The sequence below is a fragment of the Heloderma suspectum genome, chromosome Z (genome assembly GCF_057233095.1).
Source record: "Heloderma suspectum isolate Gila_16-S chromosome Z, 16-S_ref, whole genome shotgun sequence".
Classification (NCBI taxonomy): domain Eukaryota; kingdom Metazoa; phylum Chordata; class Lepidosauria; order Squamata; family Helodermatidae; genus Heloderma; species Heloderma suspectum.
This window is the reverse complement of record NC_139476.1, coordinates 17,277,586-17,301,226: the sequence shown is the minus strand read 5'-3', so window position 1 is coordinate 17,301,226 and position 23,641 is coordinate 17,277,586. Positions and strand designations below refer to the sequence as shown.

General features: G+C 48.3%; 1 long non-coding RNA gene across 1 annotated transcript; it reads left to right on the top strand.

Moving 5' to 3' along the window:
• Nucleotides 1–7,885: 7,885 nt before the first annotated feature.
• On the top strand, nt 7,886–20,684 carry LOC146333798 (uncharacterized). Its single transcript, XR_014786478.1, has 3 exons — nt 7,886–8,012; nt 11,867–12,036; nt 20,524–20,684. It is a non-coding gene; the product is annotated as an uncharacterized LOC146333798 (long non-coding RNA).
• Nucleotides 20,685–23,641: the final 2,957 nt, after the last annotated feature.

Here is a 23,641-nt window from a genome sequence, read left to right as displayed (position 1 = left end):
CTAGGTGCTGACGCTGGGGCTGTTTGCCACTCACCCCATCACCTACTGCTTTCCCGGAGGTCACTGGGCTGTAGGACCCTAGGCCTCTTCCCTGAGGTCGGACTCATAGCTGTGCCACTGACAGAAACTGTAAAAAGTAACCAACCCCCTCTCTGAGGCTGAATCCATGCTCTTCACAATTGCCACAATCAACATTTCCTCCGAGTCAATCACTCCTCGTATTGGTTACCCTTGTGAAAAAAATCAGGGCCATGCAGGTCTCCAAATCCATATGTCATGAAGATCTTTTATCCTAACACCATGCTGAGCCACTGTACACTTGTGGGTTGCATCCAAGCTGAAACCTGACATAAAGTTTCCAAAGATTTCCCCGCTCAGGTGAAAAATGGGGAAATTACAAGTGCAAATCTATTGCCTCCAGCTGATCTGTTGCATCCAAGTGTTTCCATTCAATTTGATTATGCTAATTTAAAAAAATATATCAATAGCCAAATGATTAGATTTCGTATAATTTAATAAGGCACAATGTTTGGATTGTCTATTAATACTCATGTGCACATCACTGCTCTGCTTCGAAGGTTTCATTGGTGGGGAACGTGATCGGCAGAAAGGTCTGAGCAAACCAGGCCAAAAAGGAACTGACCTCTCCTAGGAAGTTTGGGTGGGGAGGAAATTTTAAGCTGTCACTGCATTCTATGTTTCTGTCTTCCAAGGCATTAGCTATCCTGCCCAGTTTTGTGTCATCTGCAAATGTGATCAGCATTCCCTGCACCTCCTCCTCCAAGTCATTAATAAAAATGTGGAAGAGCACTGGGCCCAGGACTGAGCCCTGCGGTACCCCACTCGTTCCCTCTCCCCAGCTTGAGAAGGTCCCATTGATAAGCACTCTTTGAGTCCAATTCTGTAGCCAACTGCGGATCCACCTGATGGCACAAAACAGTTATTATGTTTGAACACTTGGATTTAGTACACCATGAAGGTAGTCAAGAGAAATTAGCAGAGTTGTGCTACAGAGGAGGGCTGGGTGATTGAATTCACCCTCTTGATTGCATGAGTGATGGCTCAACCATCTTTGCTTCATGGGTCCACCTCTGTATTAAACACAGAGAAGGACATGTCTGACTCCAAAAGCTCCCATGATGGACAAAAGGTCATGGTGTGGGTAACGTTCTTCAGTCACAGAGAACTGCAGACCTGCAGAACCAAAAATTTCTTCCACATTTTTCCGACCCTTCTCATTCAATTTGACAGAAGAGAAATTGCTTTTGAAAAGAAATTCAATGGTGAAGGAATTTCGGAGAAATTCTCATGGGTCTTGGGCTTACCTCACTTAGGAGGTGGCTGAGGAGTGAGCCCAAGTGTCCTGTTTTTCATTGCACAATCATCTCTCTGGCCACCTGCAGCCTCCTCCACTCCCCACACCTCAATTAAAGCCCAGTTTAAGGCACCAAGGAGTAATTCCTCCCATAGGGCTTTTTCAGGTCAGGACGTGCAGGCAGCCTGGGAGGCTCGCTGTGATTAGGTAAACTCAAAAACTCCACAAAAATAAATGATAAAACATCCTGAATGAGGCAGAACAATTGAAGCCTCTTTCATGGGGGGAGAAAACTTGCAGGAAATTGGAGGACAGATTTTGGCAGAGCACTAACTCCGCCTCATCCCTGGAGCTGGACACCACACTGCCCCCACCTGCATTGCAGTGGAGGCAAACTGGGGGCCGGCCTGCCAAGACAGTTGATGCTGTTTCAGTACGAAGACCCCCAAACCCCTTAGGAAAAAAGAAAGAAGCTGGGCTAGAAGCCCTGCCAATGGGGAGCCCCAACTGGGAGAAGCTGTGAAGAGTTTCTCCTCCCCTGGGAGAAATTTAGCAAAATTGTCTCCCAAATTTCTCTGCCCACAAGTAAGGTGGAGAATTTCAAGAGGCCCTTCGCACACAGCACTATGCAGAATGGGTTGAATAGAAATGAGCTGATAACTCTTTGGGCATCCAAATATTCTGTCTCTGGGAAAAATGAATGCTTCCCAGTTTGATGCTTTGTACGGCTGGTTGATATACAGTTGTGTCAGACTGGAGAGAGTCTGTAGGCTGATTCTTTCAGACAGTTTCAATCATGTCCCATGGAATGACAAGAGAGCATCTTTGAAATTATCGCCTGCACTAATAAAGTAAAAATGTCTGTCACCCCATGGTTCAGAATGGGTTTAAATGTGATGAAGTCCAGTTTTCCCCAATCTGGTGCCGCCCAGAGGTTTGGGACTACAACTCCCATCAGCCAGCATGGCCAGCAGTCAGGAATGCTGAGAGTTGTAGTCCAAAACCTCTGGAGGCCACCCAGTTGGGGAAATTTTAGTATTTTAGTATCCAGAGTTGAGCGATACCTTTATTACGGCTAACCAAAATGCACGGAAAAAGCGCGCAAGCTGTCAAGTCCTCCAGGGATCTTCATCAGGTAAGATGGTACAAGAAGTGTGGATGTAGCGGTGGTAGTACAAAGATTAGATCAAATCTTGTGGTCGTGAGGTTTGCATCTTAGGCTGTGTTTCCATGACAACAGAAGGAGAAGGTAATGGAGGACTACAGGACTTTTTTTTAAAGGAATCAGCTTTGCTGCACTGTGGTCCATGCGGGGCCCCACGAGTGAGTGCCCTGCACCAGTAAAAATCGCTTCACAGAACATACTTCCAGGTGGGGGTGGGAGTGAAGGTCATCTGACTGGCAGGGGATGCACAAGCAAGAAGAGAGGCTTCCCCCCTCCCCCCACCCTTTCTCCTTTTCTCTGAAAGTCCAGCTGCACTTGCATTTCAAGAGCAAGCCTCATTGAGCACAATGGGACTTACTTCCGAGTAGACACACATAGGGAAAGTGCAGGAAGAACCCAAAGATGGAAACCAGCCCCCATTTTAAACCGCAGGATCTCTATAACAAAGGGTCAATGAAACAAAGGAGAATTGGAGCTTCGAGATCACGCTTTACTGCACTTAGGGAATTGGGCCGTGTCAATTGAGGGGGATCTCTGTAAGTTCTGACGTGGGCATTCAGAGGGCAAGCCTCATTCAGCACAAGGGGAGCTACTTCCAAGTGGACACTAATGGGTTTGTGCAGGGACAGGAAACACACAGGAAACACCCCTTGGCCAGGTCACGGTGAAAGGCACCCCCCTGGGCAGGGCCAGCATCCCCGAGGTCAGTGCAGGGGTTGGGGCACACAGCAACTATACCAGGGAGGACCTGACTTGAGGAAAAGAATCAGCCTTTAAGCAGTCTCAGGAAATCCAGTTTTCCCCTGATAAGCTCTGGGGTGGCTGCTTGATGGCCACAACGTCATGTATCCCTAACGACCTCAACATGCAGATTTACTTCCGTCTCGGAGTAAATCGCTGGTGGAGACAGGCCCTTAGTCTCAGTCTCAAGGTGAACATTGCAAGGAATCATAGAATCATAGAATAGTAGGGTTGGAAGGGGCCTACAAGGCCATCGAGTCCAACCCCCTGCTCAATGCAGGAATCCAAGTCAGAGCATCCCTGACAGATGGCTGTCCAGCCTCGTCTTGAATGCCTCCAGTGTGGGAGAGCCCACCACCTCCCTGGGGAATTGGTCCTGTTGTCGTACTGCTCTAACAGTCAGGACATTTTTCCTGATGTTCAGCCGGAATCTGGCTTCCTGTAACTTGAGCCCATGATTCCGTGTCCTGCACTCTGGGATGATCAAGAAGGGATCCTGGCCTTCCTCTCTCTGACAGCCTTTCAAGTACTTGAAGAGTGCTATCATATCGCCCCTCAGTCTTCTCTTCTCAAGGCTAAACATGCCCAGTTCTTTCCGTCTCTCCTCGTAGGGCTTTGTTTCCAGTCCCCTGATCATCTTCGCTGCCCTCCTCTGAACCTTTTCCAGCTTGTCTGCATCCTTCTTAAAGTGTGATGCCCAGAACTGGACACAGTACTCCAGATGAGGCCTAGCCAGTGCTGAGTAGAGGGGAACTTTAGAGGGGAAGAGGTGTTGCAGGTGTCCAGTCACACCTAGCACTGCATTGAGCAGGGGGTTGGACTCGATGGCCTTGTAGGCCCCTTCCAACCCTACTATTCTATGATTCTATGATTCTATGATTCTGGGACTGAGAAGCAACAGCTGACTGTCATTTCTGAACACACATAGGCTGTAACTCAGTAACTCGGATCAGTCTTTCATCTTGGGCACAGGTTCCTACGCAGGCAGAGAGCAGAAGGGAAACACGACAGCCCTTATATTAGCAAAGCCAGAGATCAACGTGCCTGAGGCAAAGTCAACTAAAGCCAAATTCAGCAATACTGACTAGTCCTTAGAGGGAACTGAACCCTCCTTCAGGCGGTAGGAAATCATCTTCCTCTGGTGGCAGATTTCACCCCAAACGGCTCAATACGGTACATTCCAAGGCACATAAAAATAAAAATGCTCACGGGGCAGCCCAGTGATCTTTATTTCTTAGCATCCTAATCATTCTTGGTGCTTTTAAACATGATTTTGAATCGGATCCTTTAATCTGTTTTCTCGTGTTTTCTGTAAGATGATTCAATGGCTTCCAGCTAATCAAAATGTCGATGATACTTATTTTTGCCGCACGCTTAAGGACGTTATCATTGGAGTTTGGAAAAGATAGATACACAAAACACAACAACCCTGTCTGTGTGCGAACCCTAGAGAGGGCTGGGCAACTCTGGTGGGGGGGTGTCTGGGGGCCACTTTCAACCCCTATCCGCCGAAGCCCTCTGTCAGCCACAATTCCTTCCATGTGTCCAGGGAAGACAGAAGGAGCAAAGCACCAATCTTGCAGCAGGCCTCCTTTTGCCAATCCAGTTCCTTCCCAGCTTGTCCCCTAGGGGCAAATGCTCCAGTTTTGATTCACAGCCCCCACCCCCACCCCCCGGAGGGTCCAAATCCAACGCTCCCCAGGCTGCAGGGGGAAGAGGCCAGCCAGAAACGTGCTCTTTTGCTAGAAAAGCAATTTCCTGACACCTGATTCCTCCTGCTCAACTCCGCTTGGAAAGAAAACAGCCGGATTTGCATCGCCTGGGTCATTACTGAATAATAAACCGGCGGGGTTGATGTGCACTGATGGCTGCAGGCAGTGCCTCAATAATTTCCCTGCCATTTCGTGTGTCCCCACCGCCCCGGCCCCCTGCTCCCTGGGATATGTGCTTCATTTCCATTCCGCTTCATTTTGAATCACACTCATTTTCTAGTTACCCGCAAACGCTCAGCGTGGTCCTTGGCTCGGAGGGTCATCTGCAGCTTGCTAGTTCTTTGCAGCCGCTCTTAGGAGCTGCATGCCAGATATTTGGCAAGGCCTTGAGGACACCCGGGCTTGGGAATTGTTGCGAGGAGGACATCGAAATGGTATGGCTCACCAAAGGAGGGTAGAGAGGTCAGCGTCGGCTGACTTTTTGCACAGGGCTGTTTCAAATTATTTTTTATGCTGCCCTGCACCACGAACCTTTCTAATATCCCATCACTTCCCATCCATGAAATCATCTCCTTGTTGACTGGCAGCAGCTAATGGCTGCCAATTACATTTCCTGTGGCTTTTATCACCACCCAGTTGTCCCCAAGCCAGGAAAATAAAATCCCTAGGGCCTACCACCCTCCTTTTGCATCGCACGCCTCACTGGGATCAACCGGATGCCTCAGAGAAGCCCCTAAATTGGACCCATCTTTTGATCCAAGCTTCAATTGCTCAGAGACAGACCATGGAGTCTCCACAGAGCCATGAATATCATCAGTCCCTGGAGTCTGAAGGGGCTATTGAGTTCAGCCACCTGTTCAGTGCAGGATCCCAGTTTAAAGCATCTCTGACAGGCAGCTGTCAAGTCTTTGCTTGAATACCCTCAGGGACAGAGAGCCCAGCACCCCCATAGGCAGTTGGCTCCATGGCCTGACTGCTCTGACTGTTTTCCCCGATGTTTCACTAAAATCTTCCTTCCTCTAACTTTAGCCCGTGAAATCTCTCTTCCTGTAACTTTAGCCTGTGTCCTGCAGTCTTGAACGATGGAGAACAGGTTGCGGCCCACTTCTGCACAACAACAAACCTTTAGGGGATGGAAAAGTGCTGTCATCCCCCCACCTGCTCAGTCTTCTCTTTTCGAGGTGAAACCTATTAATTCCTGCCTGATCAGGAGCAGTCCCATGATTCAAGGATCAGGGAAGTCTGGCTAGCAGGGGAGCTGTCCAGCAGAAGGCACAGCGAGAGAGATGTTGTTTCAGCAAGGGCCAGGCTCCAACTGAGCAGCTCTATAGGGGATGTTGTTGTCCCAGCCCTTGCTGGCTTGTCTTTAGGGCCCCGATCCAGAGGATGCTTCTTCCTCATGAGTAGAGCTCAAGGATATTTGAAGCACTGCTCCACAGGCACTGGGCTTCTGTCTCGACACGCTGCTGCCGTTATTCCTGGGGCGGGGGGATCCCAAGAGGCCTGGAGCAGGGCTGCTTCGGACTTCCAGTGCCATGGCCTCCCCCAGAAGGGCTCCTGGTGGTTGTCTTGGGAGGCCTATCAGCATCCTCCAACCGCTCCTGACCCTTACAACCATTCTTTATGTATTTGAGGTGCTTTTGTGCCACTTGGCAGCCAAAAGGCTCCCAGAGCAGCATACATGTACCCCATTATTTTATTTATTTATTTATTACATTTATATCCCACCTTTCTTCCATCATGGAACTCAAGGTAGCTACATACAGTTCCCAGGCGGTCTCCCCTCCAAGCCCCGACCACGCCCAGACCTGCTTAGCTTCAGCATGGTGGCTGCCTCACGTGCCTTCAGACTACGCCCTGGGACCAAATGCCCACAGGCTCACAATCTAAAAAGACACGACATGCAAGGAAAAAGGAAGAGGGGGGGAAGAGGAAAAGAACCTACCCTTTCAGCAGGGCTGGTGGAGTGGCCCTGCCCTCCCTCCGTACAGCCTACTCGAGTGGCCATTGGTGGGGACAGTTGAAGGGGGAGTCTCGGTGAGGGAGTGACACAATCCTTTTCCTCCTCCGACATCTCCTCCAGTTCCAGGATGGTCCTGCCTGGAAGGTCATGGCATACAACACTGCAATGGCTAATGGCTCTTGCGGATTTCTCCTCTGGCTCCATGAATGGCCCTGATCCCCTTTGGGAGTCACAGCCACACACTATGCAGCAGTGAGTTCCATAAGTTCAGTCACCAGAGGCTTGCACATTTGAAACAGTGCATACCCAGGCATGGGACAAGGCCAGACGGATTGATTTCAGAGTGGTGTGGTGTAGCAGCTAGAGTGTTGGACTGGGAGCTGGGAGATCTGGGTTCAAGTCCCCACTTGGCCATGGAGCTCACTGGGTGACTTTGGGCCAGTCACAGACTTGCAGCCCAACCAACCTCACAGAGTTGTTGACATGAGGCTAAAATGAGGAGGAGGCTTATGTACACCCCCTTGAGTTCCTTGGAGGAAAAAAGGCGGGATATAAATGCAATCAATCAATAAATAAATCAACAAAAATGGAACACTGCCACAGAGAATCACCCTGTGGTGTCACCTGCTGTACCAGTGGGGCGGCAAGGGCTTATTTATTTATTTGATTTATTGGCTGCCCATCTGGCTGGCTACCCGGCCACTCTACCCATCTTGACCTGGGAGGAGGCAGGGATGTCCAGGCCTCACATCCCATGAACCCCCAAATGACAGAGGCAGCAGGAAACAGACCCAATGTCATTACCTGGCCCAGCGTGGCCACGGCCCATGGCAGTTCCGACTGGGCTGATGCCGCTCTCTGCAGCATCTGTTCTTATTTCAGAAAACATTTTGCAGCCATGGGCTGGCTGGCCGGGCGCATTCTTGCTTGCAGATGCTCATGTCCTTATTTTCACTTTCAAATATATATTATCTTTCTCGACCAGAAAATGGCACTTATCCCCCAACTCAGTGAGTTTAGCTCCAGGGCAGCAGAAGCAAACTCCACTTGATTCCTGCAGTCATGGGGGTGCGATGGCTTACGGGGGTTTCCGAGGCGAAGCTGCACATTTCAGAGGTGGAGTTTTTTGTTTTTTTCCTGTTTTGGGGGTTGTTGTTTTGCGTTCACGTGTCAGGAGCATGGGAGCATTTGTAAGCGCCGAGCGGCCGAGGGAAAAGAAAAATGTTTTTCTGTGCTTCACAACTGAAGCAATACATATAGCTGTCTGAAGCCCCCTCCTACCCCCTCGGGCAACCATTAAGTCCAGGACCTTAAATTACCTCCCAGCACCATTTGCACTGTGCTTCCTTCCTCAGTATGCCTGTCGGGTGGAAACCAGGCACACACACAGAGACACACACTGCTTTTTGAACATTCACTCAACAAGGCAGGGTGGAACCGAAATGGGCCCCATCACACATTCAGCTTGCCGGCCCCGTTGGAACGATTTCAAAGTAACGGAGACCCGTCTAGGTGCGTTTCCAAGATAAAATAGCAGCCGGGGAAATGTGGCAGACCTCACGCGGGTCGCTCGGGTGTTGGCGATGCTGGGGCGTGCGTCTGTGTGTTTGTCTGCCTGGCTGTGTGCAGGTGTGTGTGTTTGTCTCTGTGTTAGTTTGTGCGTGTATATGCGTGTCGCTCTCTCTCTTTGTCTGCGCGTGTGTATTTGTCTCCCTGAGTGTTTATCTCTATGCTTGCTTGTGTGTATGTCTGTGTGTTTGTCTGTGCATGCGCATTGTCTGTGTGTGTGTCTCTGTGTGTGTATGTTTGTGTGTTTCTCTGTGTGTGTGTTTGTCTCTCTCTCTCTCTCTCTCTGTGCATGTGTATTTGTCTCTCTGGTTGTTTGTCAATGTGCCTGTGTGTGCTTGTCTCTGTGTGTGTGTGTCTGTGTATGTTTTTCTCTCTATGCTTGTGTGTGTTTGTGTGTTTCTCTCTCTCTCTCTGTTTCTCCAGGTGTTTATCTCTATGTGATTGTTTGCCTGTGTGTCCATATGTTTATCTGTGTGTGTGTGTGCACGTGCGCACGCTCGTTTCTCTGGGTGTCTGTCTGTCTGCCTGTGTATGTTTGCTTCTGTGTGTGTGTGTGTCTATGTTTGTGTGTGTGTTTGTGTGTTTGTCTCTGTGTGTGTGTGTCTCTCTCTCTCTATTTCTCCATGTGTGTGTTTGTCTCTATGTGATTGTCTGTGTGACCATGTGTTTTTCCGACTGTATTTGTCCCTCTGAATGCTTGCCTGCTTGTGTGTGTGCGTCTGCATGTCTGAGAACCTGCAATGGCCCCACGGAGGTGCCTCCAACTATTTGAAGCTATCTCTATTTGATGGGCTGTCCAGTCCAAGACTGGTTTAGAGAGAAAGAATCCTAAGGTGGCCAGGTCCTACTGTATAGAGAACAGTCCATCCTGTTCCTGCCCATAAATATGCACTCAAAGGAACTCCCACAGGGCCTTCTGCTAACCTCGTCCTTAGAGACATATTCTCACCACCATCGCCATGAATCATTCTTACGGATGCTTGGCATTTATCTAGCACTTTCCAAGAGTTCAAAGCATTTCACCTCCATTATCTCAATCACCCTCACAACAGCCCTGCAAAGTAGGCCCCGGGTTTTGTCCCCCATATGGCAGATGAAGATCACTGAGGCAGAAAGAGAGACAGTAGCATGAGTAACTCACTCCTCGGGGACGTTAACCCAGATTCGGTCTGCACAGCCCTGCAAATAGAGGACTGTTCTCTATACAGTAGGACCTGGCCACCTTAGGATTCTTTCTCTCTAAACCAGTCTTGGACTGGACAGCCCATCAAATAGAGATAGCTTCAAATAGAGGACACCTTCAAATAGGGGACTGTCCCCTGCCAGCCCCCTAAATAGACGACTGTTCTCTATAAAGTAGGACCTGGCCACCCTAGGACTCTTTATCTCTAAACCAGTCTTGGACTGGACAGCCCATCAAATAGAGGCCACCTTCAAAGAGAGGGTTGTCCTCTGCCAGCCCCCCCAAATAGAGGACTGTTCTCTATAAAGTGGGGCCAGGCCACCTTGGGATTCTTTCTCTCTAAACCAGTCTTGGACTGGACAGCCCATCAAATAGAGACACCTTCAAATAGAGGACTGTCCTCTGCTAACCCTCCAAAATAGAGGACTCCTAGCAAAGTAGGCCATCCAGCCACCCTATTCTTATGATTCTCCATCTTCAAGCCAGACATGGCCTGGGCAGCCCATCCCATGGAGGACACCTTCAAATGTAGGGCTCTCCTCCGTAAAATAGGACACCTGGCCAGCCTCCAAGTGACTCCCACCCTGGATTGCCTCCCCAGCTAGTTGGTACCTCAGCAGCCAAGAAACAGCACACACGTGACCACTGTGCCACGCAAGGAGACACCGAGACACACCACATTGAGCCCAAAGCAGCGACGGCTTTAATTAACGGCGGCTCTGCTCATAAGATGCACTTTGTGCCTGGAGAGCTCTGCGGGCCCGTCGGAGTGAGCTTCATCATGACCGGCTATCGAGGCTATTCAGCATCTCCCCTGTGGTGGGGTAACTGAGGATGTCCAGCTCTGGTAGCTAGAGCAGGGAGAGTGGCAGATGTGGAGCTTGCTGCTGCAAGAGGTGGGGGCTGGCTGAAAAGAAAGAACGGTCCGACACGGAGAGGTCTATAAGCGGGCCGTTTGCCTTGATAACAAAATGGCACCTCCAAAATGGCAGCCTACCTCGGAATGCCAGAGACTGGGATCAAAGGGCAGGGAAAAGACCAACTGCCCGCTTTGGTTGCAGGCAAGTGACTCCATCCACACACTAGAACCCTTATCCCCAAACTGGTGCTCTGCCGTGCTGGCTGGGAAGGATGGGCATTGCACCCCAAAGGCCCTGCTGGCAAAGGCTAAAGGCCATCCTGGATGGGAAGAATGGGTGTTACAGTGCAAAGGCCATGCAAGCCAAAGCCAAAGGCCATGCTGGCAAAGGCGACAGCCACGCTGGCTGGGAAGGATAGGCACTGTACCCCAAAGGCCACACTGGCTTTGAAGGATAGGTATTGCAGCCTAACGCTTATGAAGAGTGTGGAGGAGTCAAATTTTCCCATGCTCCTGATTGCCGCCTAGTGGCCAGAAAGAGCCATGACAGCCCAACCAGAATGAGAGTCCCCAGCCAGCTCCGGCTTCCTTGCAAAAGGGAGCTTACGGTGCCTTGCAAAAGGGAGCTTACGGTGCTAGGTGGTACTGCATCCTAGGGGTGTCACAAAACGGTGGATTGAGCACAAAATGGCCACCCTGCTCCGAAAATCCGAAGCTTGCACACCCCTACTAAATACCTCTCCTGTCCTCCCAGGCTACCGTTGTTTCTCTATGCTATCTAACTGTAGACTGTAAGCTCCTTGGCACACAGACCTATCCTTTTGCTTATCTTACTATGAATTTATTGCGTTCAGGAGCAGTGTACCTTGGCATACCAGTTTCTGAGTAGACACAACTGGGGGAATTGCCTTCATGTTCCACTAACGGGCTTCTCACAGGCCACGTTGGAAAGAGGGTGGACCTCTTGTCTGATCCAGCAGGGCTTGCCTTGTGTTCTTATGACGACAAAACCTGTGATGCAGTGCAACTGCAATGCAGCATAAAGCCTGTGGCGCAGTGCAACTGCAGTGCACAATTTATGCGTGCAAAAAGCTCCCCCTCATTCCTTAATTGGAAGGAGCAGAGAGTTTCTCAGCTCCTTTATTTCTTCAGTCCATTTTAGTTCTGGTCTTTCCCTCTAAGAGAGGGGAAAATATGCCAGACACTAAAGACTGCATCTCCTAATGAACAAAAGCTTTTGTTTTGGGGCTCCAGTCGTTCAAAAAGGGGTCTACGCTGAGGTTTTGTTAACACACACACTCATTTGTGCTTAATCAACCTGCTGACTAACCATCAATGAAATATTTCTTAAATCGACAGACAGCAAGTTAGAAGCAGAGGGTTGTTAAACACTGATGTCGTATGTCTGACTGTTTCGGAGGCCACATCCACCCCATCCATACCTTTGTTGAACATTCTTTAATTGTATTCATGAAAACCTGTCTAAAAGCAGAAGATTTTAATAATTATGGCTTTCTTGGACCAGAAGCGTAAGTAACTTGTCGTCTAAAAGGATGGCTTAATGTTCCTAACTGGCGGTCAAAATATCCTCTCCCAGCCCTGCTGGATAGAGAAGACATTCCCCCCAACACGGCATATAAATGTCTCCCAAAAGCCCCCCCCCCCCAAGGGCCAAAGGATGACTGAATCCTGGGGGAAGATTGAGCGGTGATTGGATCGAAGCTCCAAAACGAGGGCACCACAAATGCCAGAGAAAAGCGATCATCCCATCCCGAGCCAGGAAAGTATGCAGGGGAAAAACCATCACAGAAGAAGTGGGGGGGAGGCAGGTTTTGTTCGGGGTGGGAAGAGCAGGGTGGCCCTGGATGCCAATCAAGCAACTTCCAAAGCAAGGCTGGTGGAACAGGTATGGTGAGGAATGGGTTGTGGTTCAGACTTAATTAATTAATTAATTAATTTTTATTTCATTTCTATACTGCCCAATAGCTGAAGCTCTCTGGGCTGCTCACAGAAATTAAAACCACAAAGCACAACATAAAATTCTATAAAATATGAAAGCTTAAAAGCACAATATAGCAGTTCAACCAGATTAAAACCTAGCAGCAATGCAGAGGTTTAAAACACAGATTTAAACACCAGAGCTAAAAGATTAGCCAGTGTGGTGTAGTGGGGAGAGCGTTGGACTGGGAGCCGGGAGATCTGGGTTTGAGTCCCCACTCGGGTATGGAAGCACACTGGGTGACTTTGGGCCCGTCACAGACTCTCAGCCCAGCCTACCTCACAGGGTTGCTGTTGTGAGGATAAAATGGAGAGGAGGAGGATAATGTAAGCCGCCTTGGGTTCCTTGCAAGAGGAAAAAAGGTGGGATATAAATGCAATCCCCTTCATGGATCACTGCCTTGTTGTGGCGAAAGGGCTTGTGTAACTCAGTGAAGCCATAAGCTATGCCGTGCAGGGCCACCCAAGATGGACAGGTCATGGCAGAGAGTTCTGACAAAATGTGGTCCACTGAAGAAGGAAATGGCAACCCACTCCAGTATTCTTGCCAAGAAAACCCCATGGAACGTATCACAAGGCTAAAAGAGACGACGCCGGAAGATGAGCCCCCCAGGTCAGAAGGTGTCCATTATACTACTGTGGAAGAGCAGAGGGTATTTCCAAGTAGCGCCAGAAAGAGTGAAGCGGCTGGGCCAAACCCGAAAGGACACTCAGCTGTGGATGTGTCTGGTGGTGAAAAGAAAATCCGATGCTGTAAAGAACAATATTGTTTAGGAACCTGGAATGTCAGATCAATGAATCAAGGTAAGCTGGAGGTGGTCAAACATGAGATGGCAAGATTGAACATGGACATCTTGGGAATCAGCGAACTAAAATGGACAGGCATGGGCGAATTTAATTCAGGTGACCATTATATCGACTACTGTGGGCAAGAATCCCTTAGAAGAAATGGAGTAGCACTCATAGTCAACAAAAGGGTGGGAAAAGCAGTACTGGGGTACAATCTTAAAAATGATAGAATGATCTCAGTACGAATCCAAGGCAAACCATTCAACATCACAGTAATTCAAGTCTATGCTCCAACCACTGAGGCTGAAGAAAAAAAGATGTCCTCTTCATCATAGGGGATTGGAATGCTAAAGTAGGAAGTCAAGAAATAACCAGGATAACAGGCAAGCATGGCCTTGGTGTACAAAATGAAGCAGGACAAAGGCTAAAAGAGTTTTGCCAAGAGAACGCACTGATCATAGCAAACACTCTTTTCCAACAGCACAAGAGGCGACTCTACACATGGACATCACCAGATGGCCAATATCGAAATCAGATTGATTATGTCCTTTGCAGCCAAAGATGGAGAAGCTCTATACAGTCAGTAAAAACAAGACCTGGAGCTGACTGAGGCTCAGATCAGGAGCTGCTTCTTGCAAAATTTCGGCTTAAATTGAAGAACGTAGGGAAAACCACTAAACCGTTCACGTAAGACCTAAATCATATCCCTTATGAATATACAGTGGAGGTGACAAATAGATTTAAGGGATTAGACCTGATAGACAGAGTGCCTGAGGAACTATGGACGGATGTCCGTAAAATTGTTCAGGAGGCAGCAACTCAATCCATCCCAAAGAAAAAGAAATGCAAGAAAGCCAAGTGGCTGTCTGATGAGGCTTTACAAGTAGCTGAGGAAAGAAGGGAAGCAAAAAGCAAGGGAGAAAGGGGAAGATATATCCAACTGAATGCAGAGTTCCAGAGAATAGCAAGGAGAGACAAGAAGGCCTTCTTAAATGAACAATGCAAAGAAATCGAGGAAAACAACAGAATGGGAAAGACTAGAGATCTCTTCAAGAAAATCGGAGATGTCAAGGGAACGTTTTGTGCAAAGACAGGCATGATAAAGGACAAAGAGGGCAGGGACCTAACGGAAGTAGATGAGATTAAGAAGAGGTGGCAAGAATACACGGAAGAACTATACAGGAAAGATCTGAATGTCCCTGATAGCCATGCTAGTGCGGTCACTGAACTTGAGCTGGACATCCTCGAGAGTGAAGTCAAGTGGGCCTTAGGAAGCATTACTAACAACAAAGATAGCGGAGATGACAGTATTCCAGCTGAGCTATTTAAGATCCTAAAAGTTGATGCTGTTAAAGTGCTGCACTCAATATGCCAACAAATTTGGAACACCCAACCGTGGCCACAAGACTGCAAAAGGTCAGTTTACATTCCAATGCCAAAGAAGGGCAACGCCAAAGAGTGCTCAAACCACCGTACAATTGCGCTCATTTCACATGCCAGCAAGGTGATGCTCAAAATCCTACAAGCTAGGCTTCAGCAGTATGTGAACCGAGAACTACCAGAAGTACAAGCTGGGTTTCGAAGAGGCAGAGGAACTAGAGATCAAAGCGCCAACATTCGCTGGATCATGGAGAAAGCAAGAGAATTCCAGAAAAACGTCTATTTCTGTTTCATTGACTACACCAAAGCCTTTGATTGTGTGGATCATAACAAACTGTGGCAAATTTTGAAAGAAATGGGAGTACCAGACCACCTTACCTGTCTCCTGAGAAACCTGTACGAGGGTCAAGAAGCAACAGTAAGAACCGGACATGGAAGAACTCATTGGTTCAAAATTGGGAAAAGTGTATTGTCGCCCTGCTTATTTAACTTATATGCAGAGTACATCATGAGAAACGCCGGGTTGGATGAATCACAGGTCGGAATTAAGATTGCTGGGAGAATTCTCAACAACCTCCGATATGCAGACAATACCACCCTAATGGCAGAAAGCGAAGAGAATCTAAAGAGCCTCTTGTTGAGGGTGAAAGAGGAGAGTGCAAAAGCTGGTTTGAAACTCAACATTAAAAAAATGAAGATCATGGCATCTGGCCCCATCAATTCCTGGCATATAGAAGGGGAAGAAATGGAAGCAGTGACAGATTTTACTTTCTTGTGCTCCAAGATCACCGCAGACGGTGACTCTAGCCATGAAATTAAAAGACGCTTGCTCCTTGGGAGGAAAGCTATGGCAAACCTAGACAGCGTAGTAAGAAGCAGAGACATCACCTTGCCGACAAAGATTCGTATAATCAAAGCTATGGTTTTCCCAGTAGCAACGAATGGCTGGGAGAGCTGGACTATAAGGAAGGCTGAGCGCCGAAGAATTGATGCTTTCGAATTGTGGTGCTGGAGAAGACTCTTACGAGTCCCCCGGACAGCAAGGAGATCAAATCAGTCCATCCCAAAGGAAATCAACCCTGAGTGCTCCTTGGAAGGACAGACACTGAAGCTGAAGCTCAAATATTTTGGCCACCTAATGTGAAGAGAAAACTCCTTGGAAAAGACCCTGATGCTGGGAAAGACTGAAGGCAAAAGGAGAAGGGGACGGCAGGGATGAGATGGCTAGACAGTATCACTGATGCAATGAATATGAACTTGAGCACACTCCGGGAGAGAGCGGAGGACAGGAAGTTCTGGCGCGCTATGGTCCATGGGGTCATGAAGAGTCGGACATGACTTAACGACTGAACAACAATAAATGCAATACATAAATAAATGAAATATTAGGAAGATAAAAATGCCCAAAGACTGGAAGAATAAAAAGGCCTTTATCTGGCGCTGGAAGGCGTACAACATAGGCTCCAGGTGAACCTCTCTTGGGAGCTCATTCCACAGCTGGGGGGCCACAGCAGAAAAGGCCCTCTTCCTAGTAGCCACCTGCGTCACTTCCTTCGGCAGGGGCTCATGGAGAAGGACCCCTGAAGATGATCTTAGGGTCCAGGCAGGCACATATGGGAGGAGGCGATTGTTCAGAGAACCTGGCCCCAAGCTGTTAAGGGCTTTGAATATTAATACCAGCACTTGTACTGGCATAACGTGATCTCGTTGGCCAGTCCCTGTTAACAATCTTGCTGCCCTATTTTGGACTTGCCAAAGTTTCCGGACTGTTGGAGAGGCCATTCCTGCAACGTTGTAGGCTCTGCTGCTGGCAGGGTGGAACATTTAGCAGTGCAGTCGCTTACCATGACAGTCTGCACTCCCAAGGAGAGTCCAAACATGCAGGCACCTGCAAGAATCCATATCAACCAACCCAATTTAGCCGTTTTCCTCTCCACACCAGAAGCAGGCCTTTTGCAAAGCCAACAGGTCTGAATTGCCCATTCAAGGCCACCCCAGAATACTTTGCATCACACCAGGGATAGTTCACAGCAATATACTGCAAGGAAAATTCATCCCCCCACCCAAAGAGTCTGAGAAATGTCAGCGTCCCCGCTTATCAAAAAGTCTGGGCACTTCGACCCTGCGAGTCCCGATGCCACTACAACCCTACAAATGCCAGCAAAAGCAACACATACTGTCAAACGTAGTTTGGCCTTCGCCAGCATGGCCTCTGGACTGCACGAGATCAGAGATATCCTACTCAGTAACTAGCTAAGTCAGGAGAGAAGAGTTATCAACAGCTACTAGTCTTGATGGCTATATTTTACCTCCAGTATCAGTGGCAGTAAGCTGGGGAACATAAGCCAGAGGGTGCTATGGCACTCATGTCCTACTTGTGGTCTTCTGGGGCTTCTGCTTGGTCACTGTGAAACAACATGCTAAACAATTAGACATCAGTCTAATCCATCATGGCTCCTCTTCTGTTTTTATCAGAGCTGTGTACAAAGGGCCCCTCAAACTTCTCCAACCTGTTTGTGGGCAGAGAAATTCCCCAACAGTTAACAACATCAGAAGAGCCCTTCTGGACCAGACCAAGGGTCCATCTAGTCCAGCATTCTGTTCACACAGTGGCCAACCAGCTGTTGACCAGAAACACACAAGCAGGGCAGGAGTGCAACAGCACCCTCCCACCCATGATCTCCAGCAACTGGTGCACACAGGCTCACAGCCTCTGGTACTGGAGGTAGCACAGAGCCATCCAGACTAGCAGCCATGGATATAGTCCAGGAATTTGCCCAACCCCCTTTGAAAGCCATCCAAGTTGGTGGCCATCACTACATCCTGTGGTAGGGACTTCCATAGTTCAACTCTGCACTGTGTGAAGACGTCCTTCCTTTGATCTGTCCTGAATCTCCCACCCATCAGCTTCAAGGGATGACCCCAGGTTCTAGCATTTTGAGAGAGGGAGAAAAACATCTCCCTCTCCATGTTCTCCACACCATGCATAATTTTGCAGACCTCTGTCATGTCTCCCTGACCCTGTTTTTTCCAGGCTAAACAATCCCAGCTGTTGTAACCTTCCCTTGTAGGGGAGATGCTCCAGCCCCTTATCATTCGAGTTGCCCTTCTCTGCATGTTTCCAGCTCTACAATAACATTTTAGGTGTGGTGACCAGAACTGGACACAGTATTCCAAGTGTGGCCGCACCATAGATTTCTATAGGGGCAGTAGGATATGGGTAGTTTTGTTCTCAATTTCTCACAGGGAGGGCTCACCATTGGCAGGGGGTGTAGCACAGCTTCTTTCCTAAGGGCTTTTGGGGGTGGGGGGGGTTGCTCTTCTGCTGTGTTGGCAGCCTGGCTCCCATTTTACAGCCCTCACAATGCCCCATACCTAGCATTATTCCAGGTCATTGTGGGGGAAGAGAGGAAAGGTGGCCACCATAGAAAATGAATTGAAATGTGGGAAGCCAAGGAGGCTGCAGAGAGACAATGGTACAATGAAAGACAGGAGAGTCATGCTCACTCCTCATAAGTAAGGTACACAAAAGAACCCCAAGCACAGCCCAGGAGAATTTCTTTCCCTTTGAAATTTTCTTCTCCTTCGCATTTATTTTCGAAAGCAATGTATTTTCTATCACACTGAATGAGAATGGCGGGGGGGGGGGAGACGTTTTCGGCACAGTGCTAGCTTCTATGGCACCAGGAAAGAGCTGCAACTGGCATTTCTTGGCATGGCAGGCATTGCAATCCAATTCAAAGCCCCTCTCGGCTAAGGTGGCTCTCCAGGGGCCGACAGCCATGTCTGAGTCATTGCAAGGATTGGCACATTTGCACAAGTTTTTCTTTAAAAAACAGCAACGCCACATAGCAGAGTTTGGTGGAAGTGAATCACGGCTCTCACAGAAGGGGGAAAGCCACTTCAGGGTAGAGGGTGGGGGAAGAAAAGCATAAGTCTGTCTGTCTGTCTTTCTTTCTTTCTTTCTTTCTTTCTTTCTTTCTTTCTTTCTTCCATTTCTATACTCCTCAATAGCTGAAGCTCTCTGGGCGATTCACACAAATTAAAACCACAGAGCACAGCATAAAACAATATAAAATATGAAAGGTTAGAACCACAATAGAACAGTACAACCAGAATAAAACCTCACAGCAATGCAGAGATTGAAAATACAGATTGAAAACACCAAAGCTAAAAGGCGAGGAAGCTAAAATGCCAAAATACTGGGAGAATAAAAAGGGCTTTGCCTGGCGCCGGAAGGAGTACAACATCGGTGCTAGGTGAACCTCTCCAGGGAGCTCATTCCATAGCTGGGGCCACAGCAGAAAAGGCCCTCCTCCTGGTAGCCACCTGTATTGGCTCCAGGAGCGTAGCCAAGTCATTTGTAGTGTTGGAGAGGCCTAGAGATCCATAATGCTTGCTTAAGTTCATGATTGGTGCAGTTCCCATGCTAGCAAGCCTCTGAGCATGTGCAGATGAGTCAAAAGGCTGATAACAGCCTTCTTGGTGCATTCCTGGCTAATGAGGAGAGTCTTTATCTCTGATGTGCCTGAGAAGCAGAGGCTGTTTACCTCAAAGCTGCAGGTGGCTGTGCTGAGAACCAAACACTGCTAGCCCATGCGGGGAGTGAACGCTGGGGGCGCGTGCTGCTGAAACGCTGCTTATCGCTAACCTGTAGAGTCTAAGACCCATTGTGCCCAGCGGCTCGGGGTTCAGAGAAGCTGTCTGATCCAACCACTGGGTAGGCCTGTGTGCTGGAAGTTGCCCAATAAACCTTCCTTGTAAGCAGACCTTTGAGTCTAATTTATCACTATCTTGGCACCTCTGACCTAAGAGTTGGACGCCCGCGGCCGGGGCAACATGCCACCTGCCTCACTTCCTTTGGCAGGGGCTCCTGGAGAAGGACCGCTGAGGGTGATCTTAGGGTCCGGGCAGGCACATATGGGAGGACGCAGTCCTTCAGAGAACCTGTCCCCAAGCCATTAAGGCTTTGAATGTTAACACCGGCACTTTGAATCAGGCCCAGAAACGGACTGGCAGCCAGTGCAGCTGGAAAAGTACTGGCGTAATATGAGCTCGTTGGCCGGTCCCTGTTAGTATCTGGATATAGCCCCAAGCCCAGCACTCCGAGAGTTTTATTCCCTCACTCTCAGTGCATTCTGGCCCTTAGCAATGAAGTGTTTTGGGATTAAATTCTACAGCTGAACCCCCAATACGAAGCAGAGAGCCAAAGGGAGTGGGCTAGCTGGGGGGTTGCGTGTGGCAGCAATGCGCTCATTCCGACTGGAATCCTAATCGGTTGACCCCTTTGCCTTCCCCCAAGAGGAAAAAAAAGCCCATTAATTTTTAGAGAGCCTGACAGATTTACGGCTGTGATTTGCAGCTGCCATTCTGCTGGGCTGAAGTTTGCCTTCAGATCCATGTTGGGCGCAAGGCAGAGCGCCTCTCAGATCTGGAAGGGGGAAGCTGGAATGCAGAGAGCAGGAGACAGCCTCTCTGCCAGTTCCAAGCCATCCGTTAGCCCAGGGGGCACAGGGAGGGTTTACGGGTCATGCCTAGTTCTGCCAAACTCAGCGTTTTGGATATTGTTTCAAGAGCAACCAAGAAGGACAGGTCCTTGGCATGGTCCTGTGGGGGTGAATTCCACATGCACATGGGATGGGCCATGGGCCACCATTGGTAGGTGGAGTGTCTGCTTGGTAGGTTCAATTCCAGACAGTGTCCAGGTTGCTGGGGAACATGGGCGGGAAGGTGCTGTTGCACTCATGCCCTGCTTGTGGGTTTCCTGTGGGCAGCTGGTTGGCCACTGTGTGAACGGAATGCTGGACTAGATGGACCCTGGGTCTGATGTTACTCCCATTTCTTTCTAGATGGACCCTGGGTCTGATCAGCAGGGCTCTTCTGATGTTCTGATGTTCTTCAGGTGTTTAATAAAAGGAGAATGTTGCAGGTGATGGGACAGGAGCTTGGTGAGATGCTGCCAGATTTTTCATTTTTTTATTTATTTTATACAAAATAATATTTTATACAAAATGACACAATTTTACACAAAATTATATATTTATAAAATATATATTTTATATATTTATTTTGTATTTTATATATATATATATATATATATATATATACTATTATAATTTATTTTATATATATATATATATATATGCACACAGTGTATATATGTGTATTTATATATATAATACATATCCATATATATATATATATATATATATATATACACTATTATAATTTATTATATATATATCCACACAGTGTATATATGTGTATTTATATATATAATACATATCCATATCCATACATACATACATACATACATATATAAATATTTGTTTGTTTGTTTCATTTCTATACCGCCCCACAGCCAAAGCTCTCTGGGCAGTTCACAAAAATTAAAATCATATATTTGAACCCTCTCTTCCCCTTCAAGAAGTGGTTGCTCAAAGTGCCTTTCAGAATATTTAAAAAACCAGACCAAAAAGCACAAAAATTCACCATTCAGCTGCAATGATCAAACAAAAAGCAACATGAGAGAGAAAAAGTGTGGTGTTGTGGCGAGAGTGCTGGACTGGGAGTCGGGAGATCGTGGTTTGAGTCCCTACTCACTCGGCCATGGAAGCTCACTGGGTGACTTTGGGCCAGTCACCGACTCTCAGCCCAATCTACCTCGCAGGGTTGTTGTTGTGAGGATAAAATGGAGAGGAGGAGGATAATGTAAGCTGCCTTGGGTTCCATAAAGGATATATATAAAGGCGGGATATAAATGCAATAAATAAATAAATAAAATACACAGAGCCCAAACCAATAGTCCAGCAATGAAATGAAGCACTGAGAGAATCCAAACCCCTCTCATGCCTCAGCACCAACCACACTTCTGCCAGGAGCGGCGGCACACACACAAATGGGGCACAGCAGCTGACCGTAAAGCAGAGGCATCGAGTCTCTTTCATCCCAGGGCCACGTTCCTTTTTGGGGGCTGTGTCCCAGTGGTGGGTAAGGCCCATGGCAAAAAGGGAGGGGCCAAAACACCAAAACCTTTTTCGCTGAAAGCTCTTGGGGCTAGCTACGAAGTCTCGGGAGCAGCATTCCAGCCTTTCAGAACGAGGGGAAAGTATTGCACAAAACCCAGAAAACTCCCAAACAATTGGCAGTTGGGGGAAAGAGGGTGGGGCCAGGGCCAGGAGGCGGGTTGTGGAGACCCCAGAAAGGCTAGATTTCTCCCCTAGTTTTGCGCCCTAATCTTAAAGGTCACACAGGGTCAGCTGGGAAGAGGCAGTCCTTCAAGCAGCTTGTTTTAGGTTGTTTAGGGCAGTCGAGTCTGGGAGCTCTGATTTTGGTGGCCTGTGAATCCACTTTGGGTTTAACATGGTGACTGCAAAGCAGCGAGTGAGGGTGTCTCTGACCATATGACAACAAAAAAAGCTGTCCTTGGAGCCTTCATGGGTGTGCTCCACCATCAACCCAATGCACCAGGTTAATGTAAAGATCATGACTACAAAGCAAAGGTTCTGGTTTTTTTTAAAAGCAGGGTCTGTGTCTCTGATCCATACAACACAAAAGCACTGCTTTGAACCCACATCGGTATGCACCACAGTGGGAACCTATTGCAAAGACAGGGAAAACGGAGGCAGGCAAGTTTAGCCTTGAGAAGAGAAGACTGAGGGGAGATATGATAGCACTCTTCAACGACTTGAAAGGTTGTCACAGGGAGGAAGGCCGGGATCTCTTCTTGATCCTCCCAGAGTGCAGGACACGGAACAATGGGCTCAAGTTCCAGGAAGCCAGATTCCGGCTGAACATCAGGAGAAACTTCCTGACTGTTAGAGCAATACGAAAGTGGAACCCATGACCTAGGGAGGTGGTGGGCTCTCCCACACTGGAGGCATTCAAGATGAGGCTGGACAGCCACCTGTCATGGATGCTTTGACTTAGATTCCCACATTGAGCAGGGGGTTGGACTCGATGGTCTTATAGGTCCCTTCCAACCCTACTCTTCTATGATTCTATAAAGTCAGGTTTAACATGATGAGTGCAAAGCAGAGGGTGAGGGGGTCTGTCCAGAATGACAGCCATAAGATTAGGCCAGGCGGTCATGTTTGATGTAACCACCTGTGATTGGGTGTTATCTAGAGGCTCCTTGGCCCTTCGCTCAAGGCCAGGCACAGTCCCTGCTAATTGGGAAGTGACAAGAGCTGGAGTTGGTGGGGAGTTCCAACCTCTTAGAGGCCAGGGCGGCCCACCCAGGGGCTGAGCCAGTGATAGGCTGGAGGAAAATCTGCCCTGGGTTGCCAGGGCTGGGCTTTAAAAGCAGGCTGAGGTCAAAGCATGGGGTTTCTCTTCATCCTGGTGGTCCTGGACCTGCAGATGGCTGGTTGCTATCTGGGAGATCCATACTTACATATGTAAGGATAGGCCAGGTAGTTTTATTATTTTGGCTTGGGGGGGTATTCATAAAGGTCTCTGCATATAGTAAGGTGACTTGGCTTTTTACCCTTTGTGTAACATGCTACTTCCATTGTTCCCTTTCCCTCGACCCCTTTATTTTGATCTTCTAACCTTTAGTTTGTGTGATCTCTCTGCATAACCTCGGTGCTAATTTCAGTGCCTCTTGGCTTCAGAGGGTGGCTACTGGGTATTTGGGGGGACTGGAAGGCCAGGTTTGGCCAGTCCTATTTTGGAAGGAGAGCTGGGATCAGTTCCTGGGCAGACCTACCTCACAGGGAGGTTGGAGCTGGTCCCAGTGGGTCCTCCACAGTGTCTCTGACTATATGACAACCACAAAAAAGCTGTCCTTGGAGCCTGCGTGGGTGTGCTCCACCGTCAACCCATTGCACAGAAAAGGCACCAGGAGGCATGCAACTTAATGTAAAGATCATGAATACAAAGCAAAGGTTGTGGGTTTTTAAAGAGGGGTCTGTGTCTCTGATCCATACAACACGAAAACACTGCTTTGAACCCACATCTGTATGC